The sequence below is a fragment of the Fukomys damarensis genome, unplaced genomic scaffold (assembly GCF_012274545.1).
Source record: "Fukomys damarensis isolate Sample0158 unplaced genomic scaffold, DMR_v1.0_HiC HiC_scaffold_5, whole genome shotgun sequence".
Taxonomy (NCBI): domain Eukaryota; kingdom Metazoa; phylum Chordata; class Mammalia; order Rodentia; family Bathyergidae; genus Fukomys; species Fukomys damarensis.
Window position 1 is genome coordinate 49935414 of NW_022900917.1, and position 6880 is coordinate 49942293.

The following is a 6880-nucleotide window of genomic DNA, read 5'->3' on the forward strand; positions in this document are numbered from 1 at the left end:
AAAAAAAAAGCACAAATGGATGAGTGCGTTCAGTTATGTACATTGAATTGGACCTTTGGCACTAGGAATCAGAGCATAGCATTAACACATACTATAAAAGTGTGTAGTGTCAAAGGAATAGAACCACCAGCACTCAAAAGCAGCTTTGTCAGCTAAGCAGTAAAACACTCTACTATTTCTCTTTGTTGTTCATCATTGAATACACTGGCAGCAACTTTGAAATGAAAAGAAAGAAAAAGGAGCTGTAACCCCTTTTATTTTCTATTTAAAATAAAAACAAACATCAACTCTGTTATACACTAATATCTTCAAAGTACATCATTTGTACCAGAAAAGGACCAGGAACAAAAATGTGTTGACAGAGATCCAAACACAGGTAAAAGTGTCTCACACTGCTTTCTGATGGTGTGCAGGAAGGGCCACTTTATGATCACTGGCACTAAACAAAGTTGCTGAATTCTTGAAATACTTGAAATCATGAAGATAATTCAGTGATAAAGCAAGGCTCTTCTCATCCAGCAGTGTGTAGGCCAGCATCATTCCAATTTGTACAAATAATCTCAGTAGATGTGATGCTTTGTACACCTGGGACATAGGTGCATCAGGGTGATCAGCAAGGATCTCAGCATACTGTGGTCTCTCAAATTTGTAGGGGAGCTGAATGCCTAGCCTCACAGTGAAGTATTCTTTTATCCCTGCTACAACCTCTTTACAGCATACTCCTCATAATCTTTGTTTCCTCAAGATTTCTTATAATTTGCACAGTTCTCTAGAATGGAATCCACATTCTTCTTGGCAGGAAGGTAAAAGAGCTGTTTCTATCTGGTAATTAAGTCTCAGTCATCAACAAGCCACCATTTTAGCTCTTCAGGGATCTTTAACTACAACACTGTTCATAAATGTTTCTTCATTTTCAACAGTAGGATCTACCCAGGCCCTCTTCTGATGAGGCTGAGGTGTCTCACTAGTACTGCCACCATCTCCATTACCAGGGGATTTTTATTTGTTCTTTTTTGTTTTCACCTCAACATTTTTCTGCATCTTCTAATCTGTTCCACTGATCCTCAGGTATGTTTCTTTGCCAGTGCTATGCTATTTTTAGCACAGTAGCTTTGTAGTATAATTTCAAGTCAGGGATTGTGATGCCCCTTGCCTTGCCTTTGTTGCCCAGAATTGCTCTTGTTATTCTAAGTCTCTTCTGGTTCCAAATGAAGGATTGTTTTCTCTAATTCTGTTAGATATGCTGTTGGTATTTTCATTGTGATTGCATTAAATCTATATAACACTTTGGAAGTATGGCCATTTCGCTATGCTGTTTCTCTCTATCCAACAACAAAGTATATCATTCCATTTTCTGATATCCTCTTTGATCTCCTTTTTCAGAATACTGTAGTTTTCAATGTAAAGGTCTTTTACTTCCTTCATTGGATTGACTTCTAGGTGTTCGATTTATCTTTTTCTTTCTACTTTTTTTGGTGCTATTGTGAAAGGTGTTGTTTCCCTAATTCTCTCTCAGTGAGGTTATTCGTGAATAGGAGTGCCATTGATTTTGAGTGTTGACTTTGTATTCAGCCACACTACTGGATTTGGTTATTAAATCTAGAAGACTTTTGATGGGGATTTGGGGGGTCTTCTATGTAGAGTGTCATGTCATCCACAAATAATGATAGTTTAATTTCTTCCTTTCCTATACTTATTTTTAAATTTCTTTTTCATGTCTAATTGTTTTCACTAATTTCCCTGGAACTATATTTAATAAGAGTGGCAATCGTGGACATCTTTGTCTTGTTCTTGATTTTAGAGTGCAAGCTTCAGTTTTTGTCCATTTAACATGGTGTTGGCTGTTGGTTCATTATAGATGGCTTTTATCAGATTGAGATAAAAACAATTTATTCCAATTTTCTGTAGGGTTTTTTATCATGAGTGGATGTTGGACTTTGTTAAATGCTTTTCTGCATCTATTGAGATCATATGATTTTTTTGGTCCTTGGTTCTATTAATACAAAATATTACATTTATTGATTTATCATGTGTTGAACCATCCTTGTATCCCTGGGATAAATCCAGGTTGGTCATGCTATGTAATCTTCTAGATGATTTCCTGCATTCTGTTTGCCACTATCTTATTGAAGATTTTTATATCTATGTTCATTAGGGAGATTGGGTTGTAGTTTTGTTTTTTGGTTGGATCCTTCACTGGTTTGCATACCAGAGTAATGTTTGCTTCCAGAATGGATTTGGGGCTGGGCATTGTGTGCACACCTGTAATCCCAGCACTCAGGAGGCTGAGGCAGGAGGATTGCTGTGATTTCAAGACCAGCCTGGGCTACATAGTGAGTTCCAGGTCAATCTCAACTACATAGTGAAACCTTGTCTCAAAAAAACAAACAAAACAAACAAACAAAATGGATTGGGGAGTATTACTTCCCTTTCAATTTTAATTAAAGAGTTCAATAAATAGCAGTATTTTTTGCAGAATTCTAAATTTCTTGCAGAATTCAGCTGTGAATCCATTAGGGCCAGGGCTTTCTGTGTTGGTAGATTTTTAATTATATCTTCAATTTTATTGACTGATACTGGCTTATTTAGAATTTTTATATCTTCTCGATTCAGCTTTGGTAATTCATATGTATTAGGCATCTGTCTTCTGAGCTTTCCATTTTATTAAAATAGAGTTCTCAAAGTAGGTACTAATAAGCTTCTGGATTTCTGCAAAACCTGTTGTTATTTCACCATTTTTATTCCTAAGTGAATGGATTTGAGTCTTTTCTTTCCTTTTCCTGGTAAGGTTGGCTAAGAGTTTGTCAATTTTATTTAATCTTTTAAAGAACCAACTCTTGAATTCATTTATTCTTTGTATTGTTTTCTTAGTCTCAATTCCATTAATTTCAGCTCTCATTTTTATCATTTCCTTCCCTGTACAGACTTTGATCTTGACTTGCTCTTCTTTGTATAGAAGCCTTATGTTCAACAATACATTGTGTTTTTGCGCTCACTCTGATTTTTCTGAAATGGATATTAACCACTATAAATTTCCCTCATAGGACTGCTTTCTTTGCATCTCATAAGTTCCGGTATGTTGTACTGTCATCATTTAATTGTAGAAACGGGCTAATTTCTTCTGTAATTTCATCAGTGACCCATTGGTTATTCAGGAGTGTGCTATTTAATTTCCATGTGCTTATGAATTTTTTGTGGTTTCTTTTGTTATTGGTTTCTTTTTAATGTAATTGTGCTATGGTCTAATAATATACATGAAATAATTTCAATTCCTTTGCATTTACTTAATCATGTTCTATGAGCTAGTATTTGGTACATTTTGGAGAATGTCCCATGTGCAGCTGAGAAAAATGTGTATTCTGGTGTGGGTAGAACATTCTGTATACATCTGTTAAGTCCATTTGTTCAAAAGCTTGGTTCCATTCTGGTATTTTTTAATTGATTTTTTTGTCTGTTGATCTGTCTATTTGTGACAGTGGTGAGGTCTCCCTTACAAGTGTTTCAGTACTTATTTGATTCCTCATGTCTGATATTTATTTTATATAGTTTTGGAGTGCTTTCTTAACAAATAGGTATTGATCTTCTTTGTCTCTTCTGATCAGTCTTGGCTTGAAATCCACTGTGTCTGCAAATAGAATAGCTCCTGTGCTTTTTTTCTACATTCCTGTCCCATGGATAATTGTTTCCACCCTTTGACTTTCCATCTGTGAATTTCTTTCTTTTTTTTCCTCATTGAGTTTATTGGTACATTTTAGGAATACAGTACAGTTACATTCATTAATTATTGGGATTTTGTAACTTTACATGACAGGTCTTGGCTCTCATTTTTTATCTGTGAATTATTTTTTGAGTTCAATGTGCTTGCTTCTTCTGTTTCTTTTTATTGGTGAATTGATACCATTTACATTGAAAGTTATAACTGATATATATTGACATCCTCATCATATTATTTTCCTGTTGTTGGTTCCCTTTTTTCTGCCTTCTGTTTAATTACTTGCCTTCCCTAGTGGCTTCATTCTGTTGGGGTTCATGGAGTTGTAGTTTCATTACCTCTTCTAGAATTTTCTTCAGAACATTTTTGAAGACTGATTTGTTGTCATGAATTTCTTCTGGTGTTCTTTGTCATGGAAATATTTTATTTCTCCATCAGTTTTGAATGATAGTTTTGTGGGGTACATCAATTTGGGCTAGAGCTTGTTTTCTTTTGGGGCTTGAAATACTTCACTCAAAGCTCTCCTTGACGTGATGTTTTGAGTTGTGAAGTCTGCTATGATTATGATGGGCTTTCCTTTGTATGTGAGTTGTTTCTTTTCTCTAGCAGCTTTTAATATTTGATTCTTGTGTTGAATTTCTGCAATTTTGACTCATATGTCTTGGAGTAGATTTTTTTTTTTAATCTTGGCTAATTGGAGTTCCATATGCCTCACTTATCTGTATGTCAAATTCTTTTTCCATGCTTTGGAAGTTTTCTGCCATTATTTTTGTGAATAGGGGTTTTTTTTTTCAATGTCATTTACACTATCTCCTTTTTTTAAATTGAATTTCTTTCTTTTTTTTTTCTTCATTGAGTTTATTGGTACATTTTAGGTGTACAGTACAGTTACATTCATTATTGGGATCTTGTACCTTTACATGACAGGTCTTGGTTCTCATTTTTCCCCTTGTCCCTGCCTTCCCTTCACCCCCTCCTCCCCTCCCCATTTACAAACATTTTATTTCCATTTTTTCATTTTCTCTTATTTTTTCTTTCCCTTTTTACCTTTCCCTCAGCCTTCCCACTTCCCCTACACCTTTAGCCCTTTTCTCCTGCTTTTTAATTGACCATTTTCATCTATATTATTTTTCTTTGCATCATCTAGCAGTTGTTGGATTTAGTTTTCATGGTCTCTTGCTGTTTTTTTTTTTTTTAAATTTCTCCTTTCATGATCACTAACTGCAATCCTCTCTTCTGTATCTGTCCTTTGCACTATCTCCTGCTTTTCCATTGACTTCAGTCAATCTTACATTATTCTTTGCATCTGGATTGATGTTTTCATGGTCCCTTGCTCTTTTAAAGTAATTTTTCCTTTCATAATCACTAACTATAATCCTGTCTTCTTTTTGTTTTGTTTTGCTTTGTTTTTTTGAGATAGGGTATCACTATTTAGTTGAGACTGACCTGGAACTCACTATGGAGCTCCAACGGGTCTCAAACTCACAGCGATCCTCCTGCCTCAGCCTCCTAAGTGCTGGGATTACAGGTGTGCACCACCATGCCCAGCTACAATCCTGTCTTCTATATCTGATACTCTGTCCTCACATTGGCTTATTATGCTGCATATACATTCAATGGAATTTTTATTATCCTGGATATCTATTTGAATCTGTTTCATGGATTTAATTTCTTTCCTATTTTGGGCAAAAATGAAATCCATCATTTTCCTAAGCTCCTGTATTTTTCTATTTGTCACTTACCAAGTCTTTTATTATGGCCACTGTCTCTGTAGTTATCTGAGAAATTATTTCTGATTTGATTAAAAAATTTTTTTCTTATTGAGTTTATTGGTACTTTTTAAGTGATTTGATTTTTTTTCTAGAGCTTCATTCATGTGCTTTATTACTTGTACTGTTGCCACTTCAGAGACTACAGGTGAGTCGCTTTCAAATTGTTCCATCTCATTCTGTCCGGGATTTGCCTTCGGTGAGCAGAAGTCTGGGGTTGCATTTTGCTTAAGTATCTTCTTATATATTATTTTAGTTCAATTTCTGGGTTGATGCTTGTAAATTGCTTATGGCTAGTAGCTTTGGTGGTAGTATTTAGAACCCCTAGGAAATGAGGACTTCTTAGAAATGCCTTCCAGGTGTAGCTGGATTTTGGATTTTGAGTCTGTTGCTAGATCCTACCTCTTGAATTTATTCTGGATGAGAGATTGCTGCCTCTTTGACCCACTTCTCCATTCTTTGGCACTGGCCTACAGTATTGTGACTCTCAGGGAATCTCAGTCTTGGCTCCTAGAAAGAACAATTGATTAGAACAATTATATCACTTGGCTAAAGTAGTACAATGAATAATATCATCAAATACCACCTAGAAAGTGACAAACTTTGGTAAATATTAATTTATCATCTTTAATAATATGAACTAGGGGCTGGGGAGTTAGCTCAGTGGTTCCACTGCCTACCTCAAAAACGCAAGGTCCCAAGTTTAATCCCCTGTACCAATAAATAACCATATGAACTAGATTTGTGGTTATATTAGCCTGAATGAACTGAATAAAATGAATACATTTCTGGAAGTTTCTTTTTTCATTTCACCCCCAAAGACATTGACTCCAAACATTAAAGGCAAGATAGTATGAACTTTGAGGTGTAAATTTTCCTTTTTATAAAAAAAAAAATGAAGTTATTGAATAACTAATTGAAATACAAAAACTGAATTATTTTCATTTGGAAACAGATGAGCATGTAAACGTGTATATGTGTGTGTTTGTATATAAAATCTATATAAATAGATAAAATATTTTATTATGTCTCCCAGAATACTAAAAATGTATTCATTTTACAGGAAGTATATTCAATTTCAGGCATTCAATATACAGGTGATGGTAATTCATTTAGCTTGTGCTACTGTTGTCTTGGGGGGGTACTGGGGATTTAGCCTGGGGGCATTTGTGTATTAGGCAAGCACTTTGCCACTAAGCTAAATTTCACATGGGGAATTTAACAAGCAGCATCTTGTTAAATTGTGCAGGCTGGCCTAAGACTTGTGATTGTCTTGCCTCAGCCTATGAAAAGTTGGTATTACCGGTGTGTACTACCACACTCAGCTTAATTCACTCAATAAAAATTTAAAGTCACTAAGTCACTCACTTAAATGATTAATGTAACTATACAAGAAAAA

General features: G+C 35.0%; 1 pseudogene; it reads right to left on the bottom strand.

Annotated features, from left to right (window-relative positions):
- Positions 1-387: 387 nt before the first annotated feature.
- Positions 388-1032, bottom strand: LOC104873738 (annotated as a pseudogene).
- Between the last annotated feature and the right edge of the window lie 5848 nt (positions 1033-6880).